The sequence below is a fragment of the Kogia breviceps genome, chromosome 1 (genome assembly GCF_026419965.1).
Source record: "Kogia breviceps isolate mKogBre1 chromosome 1, mKogBre1 haplotype 1, whole genome shotgun sequence".
Classification (NCBI taxonomy): Eukaryota; Metazoa; Chordata; class Mammalia; order Artiodactyla; family Physeteridae; genus Kogia; species Kogia breviceps.
In genome coordinates, this window is record NC_081310.1 from 179167148 (window position 1) to 179193327 (window position 26180).

Here is a 26180-nt window from a genome sequence, read left to right on the forward strand (position 1 = left end):
CCTCGTGTGTATGGCCTGGGTCTCTAGGCCTGTCCCCATCTCTCTCCACCTGGACAAATTTATCTGTTTTATCTGCAAGAAGAAGTTGTTTGTCTCCCTGTCTTCATGGTCAGAAGGATGGACATTGTAGCCTCCCCCTGAAGACACATCACTTTGTAGATTTGCAGTAATTTCTCCTGCTTTGCCACTGCCATTGTTGGCCGCCGAGTATTGAGAACTTACCCTGGACTAAATGTGGTACTAAGTGCCTTGCCATGAGAGAGGTGACATTTTCATTCCCAACTTACAGAGGTGAAAACTGAGGATGAAAACTGAGGAAGTTTCCCCTACTCACTCAGCCAGTGAGAGATGGAGCCAGCCTTTGGTCTCAGGTGTCTCCATATCCAGAGCCCACACTTTTGACATTTTGCACCAGAGAAAGAAGCCTGTCCTCTCCTCTCCCTCTTCCCCTACTCCTCCTCTTCTTTTTCTCTTTCCCTCCCCACCTTGATCTTTGCTCACAGACCAAAACTGCCAAGGCCCTTAGATTAGAAGGCTGAATATGAAATTCCATCTCACAGGTAGAAACAGTGAGGGAACCTGGCCTCAGAGACCCACCTGAGAGTATAGCTCACCCTGAGATCCCTTCTTAATTTAGAACTACCAGACTAGAGGGGAGTGATACATTTGTTTCTCCTCTACTCTATGTAGCAGCTCATATGTGCACCTAGCTCTACCCTCAATCCACCTCACTGCAGGTGTGTGAGTGATGGTAAGTGCTGTTCCAGGGTTTACTTCCATACATTTGTACCAAGGAGCTTCTTCAGGACCTCACTTCATCCTCACAGCATCCTAGGAGGTAGACCATTGTGTCCACTTGAAAGATGTGAAAACTGAGACCAAGAGTGCCATAGATTTTTGGAGCTGGAAGACCCCAGTTTCCCTAGGCTAATGTCTCTAACTCCACAAACCAGCCCAGGATGTTTCGTGGATCTCAGCATGGTTCCCACCCCACCTGCTCTCCAGAGAAATCAGGGGGTGGAGATGTCCAGATTCAGATACAGATTCCAAACTCCACCACCAACATGCAGTAGAAACTTAGGTCACTCTTATCCCTTCTAAGCCTTTTTTCTTATTGTAAAATGATTGTTTGTGGGATAAGGATGCTCCATTTGAGTGCCCCAGGCATTGGGGATATGCTCAGATTATCCCTTCCTCCCCAGGGAATGAAAGGCTAAAGAAACGCTTTTCAGCCAACCTTGGCTTAGAGGCGGCCACTTCAATTCCACAACAACGATTTTAATTGCTCCTCCTGCAAACCTCCATGGATCCATTCCAGCCAAATAAACTGATTTGTTAAAATGATCATCCCTCAATGCTATTATTGTTGGCTGCAAATAGATGGTCCTTCTGTGTGCTTCTGGATAAGCCCCAAAGTCCAGCTGAGATAAATCCATCCCTCTAAAGTGACATCTGCTGGGAGGGGGCATTGAATTAAGTCAGGTTATAATGGCATTTCACTGGATTCCTCTAACTTTCACTTAACTGGAGTTGGAACCTCTCACTGAGAGGCTCGAGGCTTAAAAGACTTTTCCTGGCAGGAGAATGCCTTGGGCTGTCGGGAGCAGATTAGGTTGTGGAGGGAAGAATAGAGGGTTAGCGAGCAGAGTAAAAGGTCTCTGAGTTGGGCAGGGCGTGCAACAGTAGACTTTCTGCTGTTGGTGAAGGTCAGCTTTGAGAGGACCAGATGCATTGGCGTAACTTGCCTTCTGGGTCTGGCCAGGGTGCTTAGATTACTTGGAGACTCACTTTTCACATATCCGTTCAATCCTTCACTTCCTCACTCTCTTGACAAACATTTAATAACCATCTATTTTCCAGGGCTCTCTGCTTGGTGATGGGGATACAGAGATGCTAAGAGCCTGTCTTTACCAAGACGCTCACAGTCTGACCCAGGACACAGAAATGCCTAGTGGGCATCAGAGAGCAAGAGGAGGTCTCCTTGGAGGTCAAGTGGGGCAGGCGTCTATCTTAGAGTGGGTGCCCCCAAGACAGACCCCAAGAAAAGGACATGGGTTCTGGTCATTTATGTGGGAGGCAATTCCAGGGAGCACAGTGAGGGATTGTAAAGAATGATGCAGGGAAGCCAAAGCCAAAGCCAACAAAGGGAGCATCCATGAGTGGGTACCTCTGTGGACCACCGGGCTCAGTCCCACTGGGGACTTCTGGGGAACTGCATGGAGACACCTCAGAACTCTCCTCCTGGTGGCTGGGGAGGCTGGTTTTTAATCCACTGACCCTCAGCCCCCACAGTGCGAGGGCCGCTCCTGGGATGTGTTAAGTCCCCTGCACTTAGACGCCGCATCACAGATGAGCAAGCTTCCCAGGTGCTGGAGAAAGTGCACTTCTGAGAAGAAGAGAGCAATAGATGTCTTAGGAGGGGGGGGCGGCAGCAAGCCAGGAACTGACGATGCCACAGAACAACCCAGGATGGGCCAAGGGGTACTGGCTGAGCTAGCAGCAGCATCTGCTGCAATGTTTTCAAAACGGTGATATCTGAGCTGGGTCTGGAAGAATCAGTGGGCATTGGCCAGCTGAAGTGGGCATGGGCAATGGTTTATCCAGGCAGTTGGAACAGGGAAGACAAAAATGGAAAAAGAGAACTGAGATAATTCCTTTAGATAACAGCTGCTGATAAGGCAAAAAGGCAGCAGCTCAAGGGGCTTGGGATTATGAAGAGAAGAGTTTACTTTCAGGCCAAGGATGGGAGAGGTTTGAGTAGCTTATACACAGGGAATTTAAGTGGTGGGTTGAGGAAGCTCAAGAAATGGGAAGAGAGGAGATGACCAAGAGTTTCCGCAGCGATGGAAAGAGGCGGGATCCGGTGGAAGGTACAGGGTCTGGTCTTACGTCAGCGGAGGGCCCCTGAGATGAGTGAGGATAAGTCAGTGAGGAAAGGGGGAAGGGGTGTCCTGTGGCCTCTTTCTCCAATACTGAAGGGGCTATAGGGAGCTGAGCCGGTGACAGGGCTGGGGTTGGAAGCAGATTTTGAGCAAGGTAGGGCCCTGGAATGACCCTAGAGGGAGAGGGAGCAGGTCACGGAAGGTCAAAGGAGGGATGGGTGATGCTGGTGATAGCTGAGGTTGGCACCTGTGCCCTGGCAGAGGTGCCAGTCCCCCCGACACACAGATTTTTCAGCAGCTGCTCCGTGTTCAGCACAGATGTGTGAAAAGCAGACAGGTACATCAGTCCCTGGCCAGTTTGGTGGGGCAAGAGCGGGACAAGAACACAAGCCCAGTGCAGACACAGTAGTTCTGGGGCAGGTCTGCCCTGCATGAAAATAACAAAGCCTAGGGCCTGGCACACTGTAAATGCTCAATAAACACTGGAGGTGTCATGATGGCTCTTAACCACGCTGCTGTGTGCTTGTCTATTTCTCTGCCTCAGGCATTAGTCTGTGAGCCCCTTAAGAGCTGGAGCTCGTGCCTCTGCACTGGGCTGAGTTACTCGGGTCACTTGTCAGTGCAGACCTGGCCTCCAGGGCCTTCATGACCACACTGCTGTGTGGGCAGCGGGTTCCCAGGAACAGGTGTTTCTCCTCTGCTCACACACGGCCATTCTGCACCTGGACCCAATAATCCCTACTGCCCGCACAGGGCCCCCCGCCCACACGCTCTGCAGGCCCCACACCTGCATGTGCCCTCCTCTCTCTACTGAGGGATCTTGTTTCTCAAAAACCCCTTGGACATCCTAGAACCTTAAAAAGCAGTTCATTTCAATATTCATGATGTCCTGACACGTAAGTCTGTGCATATTCCCTCTCTCTCTGTCTCTCTCTCTCTCTCTCTCTCTCTCTCTCTCTCTCTCTCTCTGTCTTTCTGTCTCTGTCTTTCTCTCTCTCTTTATCTCTCTCCTTCTCCTCCCCCACCAACAATATGTTAGGACAATCTGTCCCCTCACAGAGGTACCATCAAGCAACATCAAGCAACATCTCGACACATGTAACCAGATTGCCTGGCCTGGGTACATAAACAAGGACCATCAAAAAAGCTGCGTGTGACCGAGTCCTGCCCGGTTCTACATGTGTCCAAAAGCTCTGCATTCACTCTGCTGAAAACAAGGTCTCTTAACGACGGGCATTTTGTCTTTGCAGGATGTGGCAGCGGGACGGGGACGCGCAGGCAGGGCTGCAGGAGGCTGCACTGTGTCCTGGCCGGGCCGCTCATGAACGTGGACTTGAGGTGTGCATCTCACCCAGCAGAGCCTCCTCATCAGCAGAGGGGGCAGTGACAGCACCTTCCTTGCGTGGAGGATTCAGAGAAAGGTACGAATTATCAACACAAGAAATGATGGTTCTGTGATGGAGGCGACAGCATCTTCTTGTTCATCCTCAGGGCAGCCTGGGAGGCAGGTGTCCTGAACTCATTTGGCAAATGGGACCTGGGGGGTCAGTGAGATTAGCTGAGGGGCCCGGGCACACTTCTTAGTGACAGGAGGTGCTTGGACTCCAATGTGCTGTGTTCACTTCCAAAGCTCAACCGAAAGCCTGGGTGTGTCCACTGAGGGGACACTTGGTTCCTGGAACCAGTCAGCTGCCAGGAGTTCCTGGGCCACTGAGAAGTGAGCGTGGCTGCTCCTGTCTGCCTGAGCCCAGGGGGAGGCTGCAGACCCTGGCAGAAGGCAGCTCCCCATCCCCCATCTGAGAGGCAGAGTCAGGGGCTCACAGCCGTGGGGGGCTGGGCTACAGGTCCTGGAGCTGCTCCCAACTCCAGGGGGCCTGGACACCCGCTGCCCCAGTCCAGAGCCACCGTGCACTCCTGGATGGCTGACCTGCATACCATGTACTCACCTTCCAAAGGTGAGCCTTCCAGGCCTGCGAGTCCCTGAACCTATTGGTCCTGGGTCTGTTTCAGGTTTCAGGGGTGGCCGTGCCTCTGCTCTACCACCTGCTTCTGATCAGACCCTGACGCCTGGGCCTGAGGTCTGGAGTCTAGCCCCGCCACCATGGCTTCCTGACCTCCCTGCCACTTGCTGGATGCTTCCCTGTGAAAGCTCATTCCACGGTGCGTCTGGAGCCAGGATTAATTAGCCGTGTGAGTGGTCACCTCTGGATACCAAGGTCCTTGGGAAAAAAATCTCCATTTGGTTCCTCCTTAAACCCTCTCATGGGACAGAGCCCAGTGCAGGGCATGCATGTTCATAAGATTTTGTGGAATGAATGGAATATTTGAGGGGGTCAGAGGTCACCTCCTGGGCAGCAGTATGGGGAACAAAGAAAGAGAGACAGGAGAGGAGAACTGGTTTCCAAGCCCAGCTCTGCTCCTGGCTCAAAACATGGCCTTGGGCAAGTCCCTTCCCCTCTCTGGCCTCAGTTTCCCCATGTGGACCATGGAGTTGGAGAAGATGGTCACTGATGTTGATGGGTCCAAGAATCTGCTGAGGTCTGACTCCAGTCACGCAGACAGGAGGTGACATCATGTATGGTTAAAACCATGAGCTCTGGGATCCAACAGCCCTGGACTCCTGTCCACATGGGTGCATAACTTGGAAGAAATTTCTCTGAGCCTCAGTTTCCTTCTCTATAAATTGGAGTCATTCATAGGAGAACATCCTCATAGGGTGGTGGTAAGGACCAGTAAGTGGATGTGTTCAAATCTCTTCATGGCTGTGTTTCCCTCGGTGCTTGATCAAGGGTGGCTCTTCCATGGCGATGATGATGGTGATGGCGGCGGTGGTGATGTTGTTGATGTGTGTGCTCAGTGGGAGGTAATGGGTCCCTGATTCATGGTTCAGTTCTGGCCCAATTCTAAGCCCTGAGCAACCCCAGGTGACAGGTGGGAGAGGATCCACTAGAGCCCCAGGAAGGAAGGGACGTAAGCATCACAGACCTTCAGGCCCAACCTAGGAATTAGTCAGCAGATATTTATGTGCCCAATACTGCACCAGGTGCTGGGGATTCACCAGTGGATAAGAAAGTCCCTTGTGGAGCTTACATTCCACCGAGAGCAACAGCAAGTGAACAGGTAAACAAGAAATTTGCATCCTTTGGTGGTGAGAAGTGTTGTGGAGAAGATAAAAGTGGTCTGTGTAGTGGGGGAAGGGCAGGGTCTACTCTGCCTTAGAGGGGTAGTCAGGGAAGGCCTCTCAGAGGAGGTGGCCTTTGAGTTGACCCAAGGGAAGAGTGTTCTAAGCAAAAGGCCCTGAGACAGGAATCACTTAGATTTTTAGAAATTTCTCCCCCAAGCTTTTGCTATCTCCTCCAACACTGGCCTGCCCTCTGCTACCCCCTGTGACTCACCTCTACCTTTGCAGGGGGGACAGAACTCATCATTTAATCACCTAACAATTTTTACTGAGCATGTACCTTGTGCCAAACACTGTGCTAATCACTCAGAATAGGACAGATGTGGTCCCTGCACACATGGAGCCGACATGCTATTAAACGAGAAAGAGGCAGTTATGAGTAATGATTTTATTACTAATAATTTTATTACAGCAGATTTACACAGTGACTGTACATGGCCTGAGTGATCTAAGGAGATGCTTGGTCCTCGCCCTTTGGTCATCAGTGTAGAGCCAGAGACAGATAATGAAGACCATGAATGTAATAACAACAACCAGTCTTAGGATGTGCCAGGTGCCGTTCTCAGGGTGTCACAGACATCACCTCCCTGATCTTCACACCTACTTCCTGGGATAGATTCATTCTCAGGTGAGGAAATCAGGGCACGGAGAAAGGACGTACCTTGCCCAAGGCGACAGCCAGTACGGGTGAGACCAACCTTCCATCTCCACAGATTCAAAAGCCTGCAGTCATGACCCCCCAACCTGCTCCCTTGCCCTAAAGACCCTGGAAACCTCTGCCCCCCAGTTTGACTGGTTGCCAGATTCCCCACTTGATGTGGACACAGAGGGGACAGGACCACAGGGATTATCTTTTCAACTCCTTCATTTTATAGCTGGGGAAACAGGCTCAGAGAGGGCAGAGGGGCTGGTCCAGGATCACCTCTCTAAGCAAAGGGAGGGGAATGAGACAAAACAAGACAGCATGAATGAAATCAGAATAAAAGGATCGGTATCATCCACAGAATAAGCCCATGAGAGAAGGTGAATTATTACCCACATGTTACAGAGGGGGAAACAGAGGCTCAGGAAGGTGAAGCTTCTTGTCTCAGGATCTCACAGTAAGTAGCTAAGGCAGGGTGTGTGCCCCCAAGCCTGTGCTTGCTCTATCTCCTGCCCCATTTGTCTCTGTCATTGTCACAGGGGGGCTCATGACTGCCTGGTTGGTTTCATGTGATGGTCAGGGGTGCCTGCACGCTGAGCGTGTGTGTTCTCCAGGTGAGCTGGGTTAGTGGTCAGGCCTGTCTGCATGCTGACCCTGTGTGTTCTCCACGTGAGCTGGGTTAGTGGTCAGGCCTGTCTGCAGCTGACCCTGTGTGTCTCCAGGTGAGCTGGCTTGGGTGTGGCAGGGCCAGCACGCCCCTCAACGTGACTCATTAACTAATTATCCTGCAGCAGAATATCGGGCTCACGGGCTGTGACCTGGGCTGCAGGCTGCTGCCTGGCCCTGGAGACTGAGCCCAGGCCCCTGAAGTCTCATGTTCTACAGCTGGAACTGGCTGTGGGAGGGACCCGGAGGTGCCAGCAGGACAGGATCTGCTGGGAACTGGGGCCTGGGTCTTTTCCTGCTTGCAGGGCCAGGGAAAGACCCCATGTACCCCCAAGTCAGCCCTTCTCTCCTTTGGCCCTTCCCCTGCTCATCACCCTCTGCCTGGATCCCTCGGACCCAGGAAAGGACACCGTGGCTGCCTCCTGAGTTCTGTGTCCCAGTGCCTGCAGCATCTGGCCCAGAGCCAACAGTGAATGAATGAATGAATGAATGAATCATTGAATGAACATCTTTTCCAGGGCCCTGATATCTGAGCTTTCTGCCTGCACCTGGACTTGCAGGCATCTGGGCCTCACAGCAGAACTCCTGAGTTGCCTGGTACAGGTGCCGACACAAAGTGAGAAGGCTGCCCTCCAACGGGCCCAGACTGACCCTAACTGCCAGCCTGGCCACTGCCTGGATCCCGCCTGCAACACGGACCGGTGGCCCTACTTACTCCCCCAGGGCCCTGCCCACCTGGGCGCAAGCTCTGGGAAGAGGGCTGCTGCTGTCTCCCCACTATCTCTGTCCTTGCCTCCATTCCTTTGGGACTGGGATCCTGCCCGCTTCTGCCAGACCCCCCAGACATGGCTGACTCGCCCACCCACCCCTCACTCCTCCCTTTACTCATTTTCCCCAAACATCACCAAAGAGCCAGACCCCCCTTCTTTCTCTCCTTCCAATCCAAACTGTCCGTGTCACTTAAGAACCATTCACAGCCACATAGCTCTCTGAGGAGAGATGGGCCCTAAGGAGGTGTGTGTGTGACAGAGCAAAACAGATAGGCAAGTTGCGGCTATAGCAGCCATCAGCAGATGGGAACCAAGAGGTCATCCCCTCGCACAGGTGGGACAAGACCCACCAGATGTCAGAGCCGGCAGGGGTCCAGGCCACCAGCCCTGCCCTTCCTGGTTCTGAGCTCTGGAGTCGAAAGTGCCCCGAGGTGGGGTGAGCGCCTCAAGGTCACAGGTCAGGTAGCGCCAAGCCTCAGACCAGAACCCAGGGCTCCAGACTCCCGTCCTGGGCACTTCCACCGCCCCTGCTGCCCCGCGCTCTCGGCTCTCTGGCTGCTCCGGACCCGCCCACCGTGGCATCTTCAGCACCTACTCTGCACCTCCTGGAGCCTGTCTGCGTCTGATTAAATAACCACCAGGGGTGGGGGGCACGCGACACCACGGTCCCCAAGAGGAGACCTGAGATGAGGAGTGACAGCCCCACAATCCTGTCAGCGCTCAGCCTCCACACGAGGGAAATTCAAGTTCACAGAGGTCTCTTTTTATGCTTCGAGAACGTTTTCTACAAGAACAAATTGGCATTTTCTATACTTAATGCATGATAACTGGTCGTATAAATCTAAACTGTCCCTCTAAATCTACATTAAATGCCCAGGTTTCAAAGTATTTAGGACACTTAATTAATGAAGTATTAGCACAAAACCACTACTAATCTGTTCACTTCATGTCCTCCCCAACCCCAGTCCACCCTCCAAGACAGCAGCCGCATGATCTTTCTAAAATGCACATCCCACCAAATCTCTCCAGGCTTCCTGTCCCCCGGGGCTCCCTTTGCACTTGAGGTGAAGGTCAAGTCCCTTCTCGGGCCCCTGAGGCCCCTTGGGACCCAGCCCCCACTGCCCCCTCCATCGTCTCAATCCTTCATCACCCACCACCACCTGCCTCTTCCACACAGACCCACGTGCCACCCTGCTAACTTGTGTCTCTCCGCTACTCTCTCCCGGGCCTTTGCATGAGCCGGTCCCCCTGCCCTGAGAGGCCCCCTTCACTGATCACCTCCCCCGGGGCCTCCAGGTCTCTGCAGCGATGGCCCTTCTCAAGGGAGGCCTGCCCTGCCTGCCCTGAGCTCCCACAGCCCCACGTCCCCGTCCTCGTGCAACTGACCACCCAGAAAGGAACCACCCAATTGTCCATCTGCCTCCCCCATCCGACTGGGAGCAACCTGAGGGCAGAGGCACAGCTCAAAATCACTCTGCAGCCCCAGCCCCTGGCTGCAGGTCTGGCCCAGTCCGGGCCTTCGTTGCACGTTGACTGAGAGGTAAAGAATGTCAGGCTGGCAGTGTGTCCCCGCGGTTAGACTGTGTGTCTGGCCCCATTCATCACTCACCAATATATCCTCATCTGCTCAGGCTGTGGCCGGCAGAGGCAGGGATCCCTTGTAACCAGAGAGGGTGTTCCCAGCTCACCTCTGAGAAGTGGTTTTCATTGGCCTAAACCAGCTGTGGTGATCTCGTCTCCTTGGCCAATAATTGCTCTAGGAGTTGCTGTCTTCCACCCAATGAAATAGAAGCAAATCCCTCTTAGATGGGGCTTCTAGGAAAGATTTCTTTTTCTAAATAAAAGAGACAGTCTCAGTTGATACAACTCTCTTGCTCTTTGCCTGAATCCTTCTTCCTGCCTGCTATCCAGACATGATGTCTGGCTGGAGCTACAGCAGTCATTTCATGACCATGAGGCTACCAACTGAAGGATAAGAAGCCACATATACTAAAGATGGCAGAGCAGAAAGAACCTGAGTCCTTTGTGGCATCATGAACAGCTGAACCAGGGCCGGTGGTCACCCACATCTGAACCTCTTTTTTGGTGAGAAAAACAAGCCGCTGTTTTCTCAGGCCGCTATTTGACAAAGTCTCTGTTACTTACAGTTAAACACAGTTATAACTGATACAAACAGACCTGGACTCAAGTCCCTTCTCTGACACTGACTATCTGGGTGACCTTGGGTAAGACAGTTAACCTACCCATCCTGTCTAAGTTTCTCAAAATGCAATTTATTCATCAGTTAAAATGAAGTTCATGGTCCCTACCCCATATGTGTGTTTCATGAGGGGAGGGACTGAGGCTGCTTTGTTCAGTGCGGGGCCTGAGACAATAGGAAAAATTGTTAAATGTATCAAGAGCTCACCATGTGCAGACATCGATCTAAACAGTTTGCATGAATCGTCTCCCTCAATTCTTATCACATTCCTGTAAGATAAGTACTAATATTAACATCACTTTTTCTTTTTTTCGCAAATGAGAAAACTGAGGCACAGAGAGGCTGAGTCACTTGCCCTGGGACACACAGCTGGTAAATGGCAGAGATGAGATGTGAGCCCAGGCACTCAGATCCCAGGGCTCACACTCTTAACCATTGTGCTATGCTGACCTGGCATATAGCAGGTGCTCAATAAATGCCTACTGACCAGATGAATGAATACATTGAGGCAGGTGCTGGAGGACACATGGGCTTCTGATTCAGTTCCTTCCACCACTGCCTCGGCTTGTGAGGGGCTCCTGAGGAGAACCTGGACCCGGTGGGCAGTGGGCAGAGCCCCTGAGCCCACTCTCCACCCCCACACACACTCATCCCCACCCTGACCAACACAGCCCCAAGGCTGAGTCTCCCCCAGGCTCACAGGCCCTTAGGTGTCTCACTGGCTCATCTCAGTCCTCAGACACCTCAATTCCTCCTGTGATTGAAACAACACATTTGCTCTCATGTTAACTTTTATTTCTTATTGATTTTCTCTGCCCTTTCTCATCCACGTCCATTTTTATCTCCTTAAAGTAGAAGAAGCCTTTCAGTGGGAGAAGCAAGAGAGTGTTCAAACAAGGACCTCTATTAATGGGGCCATCGCCCTTGATGGGGGCAGAGGGGCCCACCCATCACTCTGGCCACACTTGCTGGGCTGGGAGAGCCCGGGGAGGGGGCTGCCATCCAGTCTCCCATTGAGGCGGCGGGGTGAGCTTGGCTTCTGGCGAGCGGCCCGGTGAAGTCCCGGGTCTGGGATGGGGGTGTCACCTGGGGTGACAGAGGAGAAGGCCCTGACGGTGGCTGCAGGGGCATATCTGAGTGGAGGTCGGGGGAAGGTTGGAGTGGGAGCCTCAGCAGGGGTCAGACCGGGTGGGTAGTTACAGGGACGGAAACAGAGGTGCAGCCAGAGGCTGGGCCCCAACGGAGGCAGAGACTCTGAGCTGCGTTCACAGGGCCCGTGGCCTTGTTCACCCTCCCGTACCTTTCCCCCCGCCGAGGAATGTGTCCCGGCTCGGCGAGGCAAGGTACATTGGGCTGCAAACCCACCTTCTGAGTCCCCCGTCCCCAACACTCCTCCTGAGGTGGGGCTGTTGGGTGGTCGACCTCTGTGCACCCCCAGAGGGAGGTCCTGGGGGAGAGAGCTCTGTGCTGGAGCGTGGGGGCCTGGGCCCACCTCTGGGTCCCCCATCTCACCTCCCTGAACTGCATTTCCTCCTCTGCAAGGGGAGAATAATAGTACCTGCCTTTGGGGGTGTTGGAGGAGGGCAGGTCAGGAGGTCTTATCATGAAGTACTTCATTGCACAACACCTGATACAACAAGGGCTCAGTGGGGGAGCTGTGCTGATGATAATGATGAGGGTGATGGTGGTGGTGGTGACAGTGGTAATGATAAACGTGGCAGTAAAGAAAATGAAGATGACCACAGCGATGGTGATGATGATGGCATTGGCGATAGTGATGGTGATGGTGGTACTACTGACGGTGGTGGCGGTAATGATAATGATGATGGTGGTAATTATGTTGGTGATGATGATATGGGTGCAGATGATAAGGATGGTGGTGAAGATGGTGATGATTATGATGATAACAAGGACAAGACAAGTGATAATGGCGATCATAATGATGATGGCGCTGGTAGTGGTAATGGAGGGGAAGGATGCGGGCAGAAAACCAGGAGTGACAGCTGACCCTCCATCCCTAATTATCCATCCCCATAATGCCATGACCCCCGAATCTGGAGCCCTGATCCCAACTGCAATGCCCCATGCTTTCGTGTTGTGTCAGGGACGTGACCCTCATGGACTATCATTTTCACAACTGCAGGGACAGGGTCTGTTGCACTCCCAGATCTATCCCCAGCACCCGGCTCACTGCCTGGCACAGGGCAGGTGCACACTAAGCGTCTGTCCAGTGGCCGGAGGGGAAGGCAGAGAAGCAGGAACCCACCCCTCCTGGCCCCCATCTCTGCAGATCCACAGGCTGTCCTTTCACTACCTCTACTTGGCATCCATGTTCCTGGGTGTCAGAGGACACCAAGAGGGCTTGGAAACCAGGGCTCAGGAATCTCCTTCTCGGGGTTGGGTGTTCCAGCTCCTCGCCTGCCTGCGTTCACGGCAGCTCATGTTCCAAGACCGTCAGCCACCTCCTGGTGATATTGACAATGACCACTGAAGAGGCGCTATTTTCTCTGCTTCCCACAGTGCAAGGTAATGGGGAGGAAGTCAAGGGGCTTTGATGAACTTCAAGGCCCATGAGGCTCCCTCCAAGGATGTCCAGTGGGCGCTTGCACTGGGTGTCCTCCTAGAGCCCTCAGAGACTGCAGACTCCACCACCTCCCATCTTCTGGGTGACCTGGGCTTGTTAGAAGGTGGTTATACGGTGGCAGGGCTGGGAGCCTATTCCACTCTGCCCCTCCATCCAGGACTTGGTTCACCCCTTTTCTGACCTCTCCAGGATGGTTTGCATCCTAAGTGCTCCCATCCAGGCTCTCTGCACTTGATCCCCTATCCAGGGTCAAACATTGCCCTTGGAAAGAGTCAGTAACAGTCAGGTTAGTGGAGGTCTCGGTCTCTCTGCAGGGGCTGCATTCCTCCCCAGCCTGCAGTCATCTGGCAGCCACAAAGCTAACATTCCCAGTGGCAGGCAGGAAACAGAAGGGATTCTTGCTCCGCCAAATGCCAGAGTCACCTAAGGGTTGACTTCCTCTGTTATAACTGATGGTTGTAATTTAGGGTGAGAGGAAGACCACTGGTCATGCCTTGCCCGGCTCCCGGCTGAGGGAGGAGTGAGGTCAACTAGCAATGGAGGCTTAAGGAACCCAAGGTCCGGGACAGGCAGGTGTAGCTCAGTTCATTGATGAGGGAACTCAAGTCCAGAGAGGTGAAGTGACTTGCCTAGGGTCACACAGCACATTGACAGCAGAGCCGGGATGGAAACTCAGCTCTGCCAACCCTGTGCTGTTTCCAGGACACAGCACTATCCCCAGTGTCAATACTCTCTCAGTGGAGGGAGAGGCAGGGAGGCCAGAGTGGAGTTCACTCGGTAGATTTGGTAGTGGGAGGGAGCAGAGAATGGCTAGCCATGTGCCCTCCATGAGGACAGGGCCTGGCCTCCCTGGTTTCCAGCTTCATCCACAGGACCTGGCGCTCAGTCGATATCTGCTTCCAGCACGAGGCCCAGGCCGTCCCTGCTGGGCTGCCGGAACTGAGTGGGGCTGGTTGGACCGAGCGGTCACTGGGGCACATCCCCCCGTCCTTCCCACAGCTGGACAGTCGCATCCACGAAGCCCTGCCCTCATTCTACCATGTCCTTCCTGACACCAACTGTCTCGGCAAGGACTCCGAAATCCATCTGAGTTCCAACAAACAAACACATACAAAAAAACACTGCTGTTTTCCTCCTGCTTCTCTGTCATAGATGCAAGCACTGTTCCCATTTTTCCTGCCCCTCCAGTCTCCAGGCACCTGCATCCTCCCTTTGCCTCCCTCAGGACAGAAAGCCCCAGCTCCTTCGGAAAGCGGAGGGATCATGATCAAAGAGCTGATCATTGGAAAATCCCACCTGCCTCCGAGGGGGTCCGAGCAGTCCAAGAGGATCAGCCCCGCTGCACCGAAGAAGGATGGATCAGCCCTCCCACCACTGAGACCCGGTGCCCGCCGGGGGCCAGGCGCTCCACTCACTCTCGGTGACCTGGTCCATCCTGAGTGCCACACTCACCCACAGCCATGGGTCCACGTGAGCCCCGGACTTCCTTGGGCTTCACATCCTCCATCCACCCAGCAAGCCACCTGCTGGGCCTGCACGGTTCTCATGCTGAGGACGTCACTCCTTGTGGAGCTGGATCCCAGTGCAGGAGAGAGACTCTAAGACCTCTCCCCGTGGCTGGCGTTATCCTGCTCAGCTGTCCTGAGGCACGGCCCCCGGCCATCACCGGAATGACCATGCTAATCCCAGTCCCCGTCCCTGTGACTTGGGCTGTGGTGAGGACCCTTGAAGGGGAAACAGCACAAAGGGTTCTGCAGACCTCAAGTGGGGGTCCAGGGTCTGGTCCTGAGGACTCCACAGGGGCCCCCTCCCTGGCCCCACTGGCTGTTGCCATGTAGCAGCTCGCCCCACCACAGCTGTCTGACCAGAGCTCTCCGGGGCCGGTGGCCAGGGCATGGAGTCACCCGCTTGTTCCCAGATTCTCTGGGTGCAGATGGGTGGGTCAGCAGTTTGCATGCCCGGGTCCAGAACTGGCCCAGCCTGGCTTGGCTGCCCCCACTTTGCTTGAACTTGACTGTGTCTGTCACCTCACCGAGCCTCAGTTTCCGCATCTGTGAGGTGGGCTTATGGGGGTGCCTGCCTCCCGGGGCTTTTGGGAAAAGTGGAGGCAGTGATGCAAAGCAAGTGCCGGGCACGTGGGGAGCCTCCGAGCCTTTCCCCTGTGTCAGGAGATGTCCAGCCGCTCTTCCTCCCATCTGAGCTCAGGTCCTCCCTCTCTCCAGCCCCCCTCCCTGCGCCCACTGCCCCTGCCAGAGTGCGGCCCCCTCCATCTCTCCGAGCTGTTCCAACAGCCTCCGCGCAGGTCTCCTGCCTCAGCCTCCAAACTCCAGGCTGTCCCCAGAGGTGTTTTCTTATTTGCAGACCTCATCATCTCACTCCTGGCTTAATGGTTTTCCTGATGGTTCCTGTCACCATCACCTTCCAAATAAAGTCCAAACCCTTAGCCTGCAGTTGGAGCAGCTCCAGAACTACCATATGAGAAGGACGTGGGACAGCATCTGATGGCAGGGAGGTGAGAGGGTCTCTTGCGTTTCACAAATTGGTAAAAATAGTAGTTTTTTAAATAGTTTGTATTTATTCTTCAAGTAAAGATTTAGAAGACAGTGAATGTCCACACTGATGACAATGATGATGATGAAGATTTATATTTGGATTCACTTTGGGAAGGATGTTGATTTGCTCATCCAAAAAGTATTTATTGAGCACCTACTATGTGCCAGGCACTGCTCTAACAGACCAAAGATGGCTAGAGGCTCCCAGGCCACCTGCCGGACCTACTGCTGCCTAACATTCAGCTCCTCCATCGTCCGGCCCCGCTACCACCACGGCCGCATCTCCCACTCTCACCTCATACTGTCTTCTCCCCTGCATCTCTTCTCACATGAGTATCAGGGCATCATTGCAGAATTCATAGAATTGCAAACCCTACTTGGAAGAGATATTAGATCATTCACTACATCTCCGCAACCCCTGCCATCAATCCAGCCTGGAGGCAGCTTGGGGTTTCCTCTCCCCACGTTCCATAGACCCCTGACTGACCCTGGACTCCCAGGGCAATGCAGTTTCCGTTAAATAACCAAGTCGTTCATCAGGGCTGATTGATGCCACCACGGGTCACACTCCGGGGACACTGTCTGGAAGGGGAGAAGGATACATGGGTGCACCCTAAGAATGCAGGAGATTGATGGTTTCACAGTGGGACTCCGCCCCGGGTGGAGGCCCCTGGAGGGAAGATCAGGGAAGGTTTCCCAGAGCAAGTGGCACTTGATTTGGCCCTTGAATCAATAGTGTATTTTTCCCAGTGGAAATCGGTGTAGGGCAGGTGGAGGCTGCCCCGGGCAGAGGATGCAGTAGGTGCACTACTGAAGCTCAAAGTTACGAGCTCAAGCTTCAGAGTGAAGTGACCAAGGTGGCACCTGGTGGTCAGTGCAGTGACACCTCATCTCTAGGTCCTGATGGCTCCACCACAGAGGATGCAGGGAGGACTGAAGGATTTAGCCCGAGGAGTGCACTTCCAGGGGTGCCCGGAGCCAGTGCTCGGTGACACCAGTGATCCACGTGGGGACAGATCCCAGAGGCAGCGGGTGGGATGATGGCGGATGCAGGGACAGTGCAGTCTCTGAGCCCAGACAGGAGTGGCCCCGGCTCTAGTCTCCCTCTCTGGGCCCCAGTTTCCCATCTGTAAGGGGGGTCGGGTGCACCTTGCAAGAGCTGTTGCACCCATCACTGACAAACCAGCAAAGCACCAGAGCTCAGAGCAGGTGTCCACGTGAGCATTGTTTGAGGGCCTGGCAACAGGCAGAGCCCCTTGGGGTGGGAGGCTTGTGAGAATTACCAACAGAGAGTTCATAATTGAAATCTCAGGAGCAAAAGAGGCCCCTCGGGGGAGAGTGTGGGAGGAGAAGAGATGAAGGGGAGCCCTGGAATCCCTGGCTGGATTCTGCCCATGGACTCCTCTGAAGTCAGAAAGAAAAACTAGATTATGGCTGCAGCAGGAAAGTGAACGGCTAGACACAGAGAAGAACTTTCTCACCCCGAAGGACCCAAAGAGTGTAGAGGATAAGAAGGTGAGCGTGAAGCCCAACCCTCCCCCCATATGAAGTTGGGCAAGGGACTTGTTCTCTCCAAGACTCAGTTTTCTCATCTTTAAAAGGTGAACAACAGCTGCTGACAATCCATCTCATGGGGTTGCATGAGGATTAAATGAGATAATCCACGTACAGGGCTGTGCTCAGCACAAACCGCTGAGTTAAGTCATAGTGATGATGCTGGTGGTGATGGCAATGGAGGTGATGATGGTCATGGGGTCGTGGTGATGATGGTGGTGGTGATCACTGTCTGCCTCGTGACTGCCCTGTGGAGGGTGGGATTAAACACACACACACACACAAAAGTGGTTTAGATGTTGAATCTGAATCTGATGATGTCACACACACACACACACACACACACACACACACACACACACACTCACCAGGAGGTAAGAAAAGATTTATTACTCACATAAGGAGGCCTTCTGAAGAGAGCAGGGCATGCACCCAAGCTGTCCATTTGGTTTGAGCAAAGGGAGGGGCTCTGGTTTTTATTGTGGTTAGAGATGAGGCCAGGGTAAGTGTTCCTGTGCATGGGACGTGGTTTGCTTGCTTTGAACTTCTTGCCAGTGCCAGGGAAGGGAGCATCGGCCTTCTTATCATTTTGTCCAAGTAAGAGATGAAAAGGGGAATAGGGAGCATGTGGCCTGAATGCTGTCAGCGGTCAACATAAAAAATGGTGTCAGGCTTCCCTGGTGGCGCAGTGGTTGAGAGTCCGCCTGCCTATGAGGGGGACGTGGGTTCGTGCCCTGGTCCAGGAAGATCCCACGTGCCGCGGAGCGGCTGGGCCCGTGAGCCATGGCCGCTGAGCCTGCGCGTCCGGAGCCTGTGCTCTGCAACGGGAGAGGCCACAACAGTGAGAGGCTCGCGTACCGAAAAAAAAAAAAAAAATGGTGTCAAACTATATTACAATGGCGGTGATGGTAACCATGATTATGATGATGATGGTGACGGTGATGGTGATGATGAAGGCAGGTCCTGCGGCCCAGGACCTCCCTGGATCCCTTTTCTGTTTTGGCCAGAGATGCTCTCATGGCCCACCCTCCTATCCCTCCCCAGGATTTGATGCACAAACCTTTGTCCCCATCACTGTGTCATCAATGCGTATTTAGTGAACATTCTTAGCTGAGAGCTGTAGGGGATCCAAATCATGAAATGTGGAGGTGGGGGGAACACAGATAACACAGATTTGTTTCTCAAATCCAAGAGACTAAACTTTGGGGGATGTGGAGGTGGAAGCTCCAGAGAAGCTGAGGACAACACAAGTGTCAGTCTCCTTGACCCTCAGGGGAGAAACCACATGGATGGTCTGGATAAACCCCAGGCTGTCTCAGGCCATTGAGGGAAGTGGGTGGGAGTGTGGAAAGAAAGCCCTTGACCCCTTGAAGATGATGTCAAGGAAGTGGCCACGTTCTCGCAGGTGCCCCCAAAGCTTCTGTCCCATGGAAGACTGCAAACACAAATTGAAAGGCCCATGAGGGCCAGATCTTGAATTTTCACACATACATCAGCCCCTGCAATGTGAGAGCTATTTCTGTATTTCAGATGAGCAACCTGGAGCTCAGGTGAAATGTGGCCTGCCCAAATTTGTCCCAGGTCAGTCTGAAGTCTGAAGGCACAGCCAGCGCTGTTCTCTGAAGCACAGTCATGCTACACAAGCAGGGTGGATTTTGTTTCTTATCTCATGGAATCTAGTCCTTTCCCAACAGCAGAACCGTTAATGGAAGGACTGGTGAGATACTGGGTGTGGGGCTCTGTATTGGGCTGAATTCACCGGAACATGATTATTTCCACTTTGCTCCTCTGAGTGGCCTCAAAACAATAGATGGCAATAGACATCAAAATTTCAAATCTCTGTGCATCGAAGATACATTTAACAGAGTGAAAAGGCAATCTATGGAATAGGAGGAAATATTTGCAAATCATATATCCAGTAAGGGGTTAATATCCAAAATATATAAAGGACTCCTACAGCTCAACCAGAACAGATTCTAAAATAGGCAAAGGGCTTAAATGGATGTTTCTTTAAAGATATGCAAATGGCCAATAAGAACTTGAAAAGATGCTCAACATGACTACTCATTAGGGAAATGCAAGTGAAAACCACAGTGAAAAAGCTATTAGGATGGCTACTCTCCAAAAAAAGGGAAAAGAAAAAAAGAAAATAACAAATGTTGGTGAGGATACGGAGAAATCGGAAAACTTACGCACGGTTAGTAGCAATGCAAAATGGTGCAGCTGCTATGGAAAACAGTATGGTGATTCCTCAAAAAATTTAAATTAACATATGATCCAGCAATTCCACTTCTAGGTATATACTCAAAATAACTGAAAGCAAGATCTTGAAGATCTATTCGTACACCCATATTCATAGCAGCACTCTTCACAGTAGCCCAAAGATGAAAGCAAGCCAAGGGCCCATTGATGGAGCATACCTTTACACGCAATGGAATATTATTCAACCCAAAAAGGTAAGAAATTTTGGTACGTGCTGTAATATGAAAGAACTGTAAAGATATTACCCTAAATGAAATAAGCTAGTCACAAAAGGACACATACTGTGTGATCCCACTTACGTGAGGCACCCCTGGTTGTCAGGGGCTGGGGTGGGAGGAGAATGGGGAATGGCGAGTTACTGTTTAGTGGGTACAGAGTTTGGGTTTTGCAAGATTAATAGAGTTCTGGGGGTGGATGAGATGATCGTGATGGCTACACAACAAAGTGAATGAACATAATGCCACAGAGCTGTACACTTCAAACAGGTTAAGGCGGTAACATCTGTGGGATTTGTATTTACCACATTTAATAATTTTTTTAAACATCAATAGATCCACAGTCCTAAAGTCTCTAGAAGCACAAAAGACGATGAGTACTACACAACATTGGATCATCCAGGCTTGTTGAACCCTCACACACCCCGGCCCCCCTAGGTTGTCGCCCTCATCCTTTACTTGAATAAGAAAACTGAGGCTCAGAGAGGCTGAGTGAGCTCCCTGAGGTTGCACAGTGGGTTAGAAGCAGAATCAGGCTCACACCTTGCCTGTTCTGGTTCCATACCCAGTCCCCCAGCCGCTGTCCCTAGCTGCTTCTAGAAAACATTTCCCAGGAGCCACATTTACATCGACACTCATGACTCCTGGACCGAGACCCAGAGGTCTCCATGTCAGTTGTCCTGGCTGGGCATTTGAGGCCATTTGGCCATAGTTCTCTGCACACTCCCAGCATCCTCCATGCCAGCTGGCCCCCCGACCACATGGGCCCCTCATCTCCCCTCCACTTCCTACCCAGATCTTGTTTTACATCCTGGGGCTTCCTCTCCATCTGTCACATGCTGCACCTCCTTCAGCACACCTTCAGCATCCCCGTAGCTGCCTGTCGCCTCCTGTGGGGAGACAGGGGCTGTGGGCTTCCAGCCCAGTCCCCACAGCGCTCTTGGCCAGCATCAGCACACTGTGGGCAAACACTCAGGAGCAGCCTCGGCTGCCAGGTTCCCGGGAGGAGGCCACCAGCTTGCAAGGAATACTAACACTGTCTTCCTATCACCAGCATCTCCTTCCCAGCACAGACAGCAGCCTCCGCCTGGTTGACCTTGATCTGACGAGGAGAGCCTTTCCCAGTGTCTTCCTCTCTCCCCCAAAAGTTGTGAAGGAATGCTGACCTTGGGTTCAAGGTCTCGGCTCTACCATTTGCAGCATGTGAGACCCCAGGTAATCAAGTGTCCTCTCTGAGCCTCAATTTTCTCATCTGTAAAATGGAGATAGAAGTAATGATTTCACGGTATGTGTATCAGATGAGAACAGAATTATGAAAGCAAAGCCCCTGACTCCTAGGACGGGCTCAGTGAATGTTCCCAGTAAATTGTCCCTTCTTTCCTTTCAGTGAACTGGAAAGAGTGTGGGTTGACATCACAGAGCCCTGGCCTTGCATCTGTGGTCCACCCCTTACCGACTCTGTGAATTCAGACAAGTTGCTTAACTTCTCTGTACTTGTTTTCTCTTTTGTTATAACAAACAGACAACGAGTGTCCCCTCACTGAGTTGTTGCAGTGAAGATTAGATGATGCAGTGAAAAACAGGTGCTCGATACACACCAGCCGATCCCTCCCCACAATTCCCAGCTCCGTTTCCTCAGCACCGGCAAGCTGGGTCTACATCAAGCAAAACACCAGGTTGATCCCACTCGGCCTTGCCTTCTGGGCCTGCCCGCCTGGCTACTCTGAGTGGATTTCATAGCACAAATGACTGTTTTACAGAAATGGGCTGTGACGCAGTCTGAAAACCTTGGTTCAGAGAGCAAAGGTAGCAGCCGCCAATCAGGCACGTGCAGGAACAGTGTCTCTCTCTGTGGCTGGGGTGGGGGGGCCGCTCTGGGAATCCCGGGTGGGAAGGGGTCTTCCCTGTCACTGGGCTCTGATGTCCTGATTGGGCCCCTGAGCAGGGAGGCTGCCAAGGGGTCGTCTCCTGGTGCTGGGTTCCCTCCAGAGATGTGGACTCGGGGAGACGTAGACTCCACGTCCAGATCCTCAAGTCAGTCCCCTCCCAGCCCCAGGACAGGGGACAGCTTCCTTCCCTTTCAAATGTTGATACGAACGGCAGCCCCCTTCTCCCCAGGCTGTGGTGAGGACCGGATGGCTCGGCTCAGAGAAAAGGCTCCAGCTCCAATAAAGATGTTAAAAAAAAAAGAAAGAAAGAAAGAAAATGCTCCAGGCCCAGCACCCACTGATGCTGGATAAACGGTACCAATTATTATTATTACTTATATCCAGCATTCTCCCACCCATTATGTGATGATTCTGGGTCATCCCTTATACATTCTGGGCCTCTATTTCACATTCTGTAATATGGGCATGAAAGTTCCTACCCCGTAAGACAAGGGGACCTTAAGTGCCTTGTACGGAGCCTGGCACACAGTAGGTGCCCAACATACACACAATCCCTCTACCTCCTTATCCGCCTCTCCCTCTGTATGCAGCCTCTTATACCCCTAGACACCTTTGACTTGTAGAAAGTTCTAGAATTTTTTCTCATTGGTCCTTGGCCTGTGAAGTAGGAAGGAAAGCAGGCAAGTGAGACTGAGTCCCAGAAGCCTAGGTGAAATGGCTTTTCCAGAGGAGGACGTGGTCTCTTGGGTCAAATGCCACAGAGAAGTCAAAGGCCACAAGCACAGAACCGTGTTCACAAGATGTGAGGCTATGAAGGGTATCTATAACCTTGACAAGTCAGACCAGACTGTAGTGGGTAAGAAGCCATGGAAGGGAAGTGCGAGCCAGCCCACGCAGGTAATTCGTTCAGGTGGAAGAGGGCAGGGAGAGCAGGAGACAGGTTGGAGGCAGACCAGGGTCTTTATTTCCCTTTTGAATTAAGTATGGGAGAAGCTCGTTCGCTGTGCTAGCCTCATGGAGATGATACGGTATCCAGAGGAAGACTGAGCACCCAGGGGTGTGGGTGGAGTCCAGGCTGAAGGAGCAGAAATGTGTGCTCCAGGGTGTCTGGAGGGATGATGAGATCTCAGTAGGTGTAACTCAGATGCCAACAGGGGCTTCCTGACACCCAGGAGAACCGGGTGTCACCGGCTCAAGCCCAGCTACCCAAGTCCAGTGAATGACCTGTGATACGGCCCAGTCCCAGGTCTGGATCCAGCTCTGTCCACTTGTCTAGGTCTTTCTTCCTGGACTACGCCCAGGGCAAAGCTCAGCCCCTTCTCTCTTCCCGAAACCCACCCACACCAAGCATTTTGAATTTATTGGTGTTAGAGATTTGTGGGGTTGAAGGGAGGGACGCAGATTCACTGTCTCGCCAACCCTGTTCTCTCTCTTGCTCCCCCGTTTCTCAGCAGGAAGCTGGGCTTGTTTCGTGCACAGCACTTTTACCGGCATCCCTCCAGTCTCCTTCATACCAGCTGGTTCTGTGCCCTCGAGGATGTCAGCTTTTGGTCTGCATAGGCATCTTCCAGACAAACACTTCACTCTCCCCACGAAGAATTGTGATGATCAAAAATGTCTTCCTCGTGTTTCAGAGGTAGTATCATCACTATTTTACAAATGAAGTAATGGAGGCTCAGAGAGGTTAAGTGACTTGGCCATAGGCACACGGTGAGGGAAGGATTTTGGTAGCAGTAGCTCCATCTGGGGCGTGGCAGTTGGGACCTTGGGTTCTGTCCAGATAGCCCTGGTCGGGTTCCAGCTCCACCACTGACCAGCTGTCATAGCACCCACATCACGGGCCATCTATCGACCAAATAAGATGACACATCTCAGGTGCTTGCAAAGCCCAGACACATAGGAGATGCTCAAGTAAATGCAACCACTGTTGTTCTCAATGATGAGCTGACCACATCTGCAGAGCCTCCCCCCAGGTCCTATGCCTGGACTTTCCTGTCTCCGTTCCATTCCTGTTCCTTCTCTCCTTCCAAGACTACTCAAAAGTTCCCTCCCTGAGGATGCCCTCCCTGACCTGCCTCATTTGACTCTTGCCTGGCAGCTCAATGAGGATGAAGAATGAGATTTGGTATTGGTCCTGGGCTCAAACATCTCCTCTTTCACTAGTCATGGAGGCTTAGGCAGGTGCCTTGACAAGCCTCAGTTTCCCCATCTGTACAATCGGGGCAGCTCTCTGTCGTTTTCAGGCTTGTTATAAAGATCAAATGAAACAGTGGGTGTGCAAATAGCTTTGTAAATGGCAAATGTCAAGCCAGTGCTTGAAGACTGGCTTGTCATCTCCACCTGTCTTCCCTCGTTTTGTGTCCCCTCAGCAACCTGGAGGGTGATTTATGTTTTCCTTCCACATTTCATGATCTCCTTCCATGCAGAAGCTGTGGCACTAAGAACAGATCAGACAGCAGGAGAGATGGAATGAGCTTGCCATGTGGAAGCATCCAGGCCAGGCTGCTGGATAGAACACAGACCCCTTGCCCCCCGAAAGTCAGGGGGGCAAAGCTGGGATGTGCCAAAGCCCAGCCTTTTGGTACGAGGATTCTTTGTGCTAATAAGGAAGTCCAGGCACAGTTCTGGGGAGATAGAATTTCAGGCATCGAGGCAGCCAGTGGGACAGCTATTTCCTGGCACTGCCTCAGCCCCATCCAGCAAGCCCATCAAAGTTACCCAAAGAACCAGCATATTTTTAGTTAAGCTTCTGAGCCCAGGAGGGAAGCAGGAAATGACTCATTCTCTCGCTCAGCCAATGTACACAAAGACACATTATTAATATTTACTCGGGGGCTTCTCCAAGGACCCCAAGCAGCAAATCATGGTGAGAGAAGGGAATGGAAGATGAGCTTTGCCAAGTTTGCTGGTTGCCTACAGATGGAGTGAAAAGAGCCTGTTAAACATTTTTCATGGCACAAGTACCACCCATGTCAGGACTAGAGGGGGCCTGACAGCTCCTTCTTTTCACCCCAGAGAAGGCAGGGGACCCACCCATGGTGATACAGCCAGGTCATGACAGAGGAAGAAACAGAATCTGGGAATGTGGAGGGATGGGAAGAACATAGCGCTGTGAGCCGCGGGGCCCCCATCAGTAAAATGAGCAAACAAACACTGTCTGGCTAGGTGTGCAGGAAGAGATGATCTGCCCACCTCATCTGGCCAGGAGCAAATGCTCCACAAGTAGCATCAATGGTGTGTAGCGATGAGGACAGGGTGTCAATGCCAGTGCCTGCCCCCATTGCCCAGAATGCTTTGCAGTGGCCTCAGGTGCCACTTTCAGTAGAGTAGGGTCAGGCTCCCCAGGCTGGGCTGCGCTGATGTAAACCAGGTTGAGAAAGTATCAGTTACTCGGCAGAGGAAATGATCCTTCTTCAATTCCATTCACAATCTCCCTGGGGCCAGACAACAGGACCCTGAACCCGTCTTTTCTCCAGAAGCCCTATCCTTGGCCCCTTCCCAGGCTCAGCAACCCAGCAACACCCCCCACACACACCCACCCCGCACCTTGTGGCCCTCTCTGTGTCGCTGCCGTGAGGAATGAGGTCCAGATGTCATTTCCTACATGGTGGGCACCTGCTGGCAGCTTCTGTCGCTCGGCGGCTGTAATTGCCGCGCTTTCTCTCCCCTTTACACCCTGCTCTGCACAAACTCCCTTCTGCCTCTGCCAGGGAGTTTATTAAATAGTTTATTAAATCTCTCTGCCTTTGCTTGCAAACTGTCTCTTTCAGAGATGAAAGAAGACTGAGACCCAAAGAGGCAAAATGAACTTCCTACAAGCCACACAGCTAGAAAATGACTGAGCTGGGAGTTTGTGAGTCTGTAACTCTGACATCTCCTGGCCCCTTTGTGACTTCCCCAGCAAGTGAGGGGATGTGACAGAGGACAGATGCATATTACTTAAAGCAGAGGGTCAGAGCAGAGATCCAGGCTGGAGTAGGAGCGAAAAGGAGCTTCAGAGGTAGGTGGGGACATCGGAGTCACTAGGCTTATTCCTTCATTCAACAAATGCGGATTAAACACATAGCACCTGGAAGAGACCCTGAAGATTCAGCTATGATTCACAGTCCCTGTCCTCATGGACACTGTCCTCATGGTCCAGTGAGAGGAGACAGACAAGCAAATACCAAACTGCGTGCCATGATAGGGGAAGCAAGGAGACTATGGACATTCATAGAAGAGATACTTAATCAGGGCTTGGCAATCAAGGGAGGCTTCCCAGAAGAGGTGGTGTCTAATGTGAGCCGTGAAGTAAGTAAGATGTAAGTAAGTAGGATGTAGTTCCAGCACCTTACCTCTTTGGAGAGAAGAGCTTTGCTGGTAATTAAGGTTGTTATAGGAGACAAAGACCAGGCTGGTATTGATGCCAACATCAACCCAGAGCAGCCAGATCGCCTAGAACTGGATTTGAGCTGTATCGCCAACTTCCATGTTGCTCTAAGATGCCCGTGAGTAAAATTCTTAAGATTTTGGCCTCTCTTCTCATAAAACATATGTGTGGAGTGGGGACGTGTTTATAGATATACACACGCATACTTGGGAGATTGAAAGATGTTTGTGGGTCACTTGGTCGAGGCTGTGTAAAGTTCTGGGTTGTGGGTGATGCTGGGGGTAGACAGGAAACCCTGTGAGGAGAGAAACAGAAAGGCACATGGGCAGAGCCTGGTCCTCAGGTCCTTCCTGAACCTCCCTGCTCTCCCTCCAATCAGCTTCCAAGCTACAGAAGGGGGTCGGAACATGAAG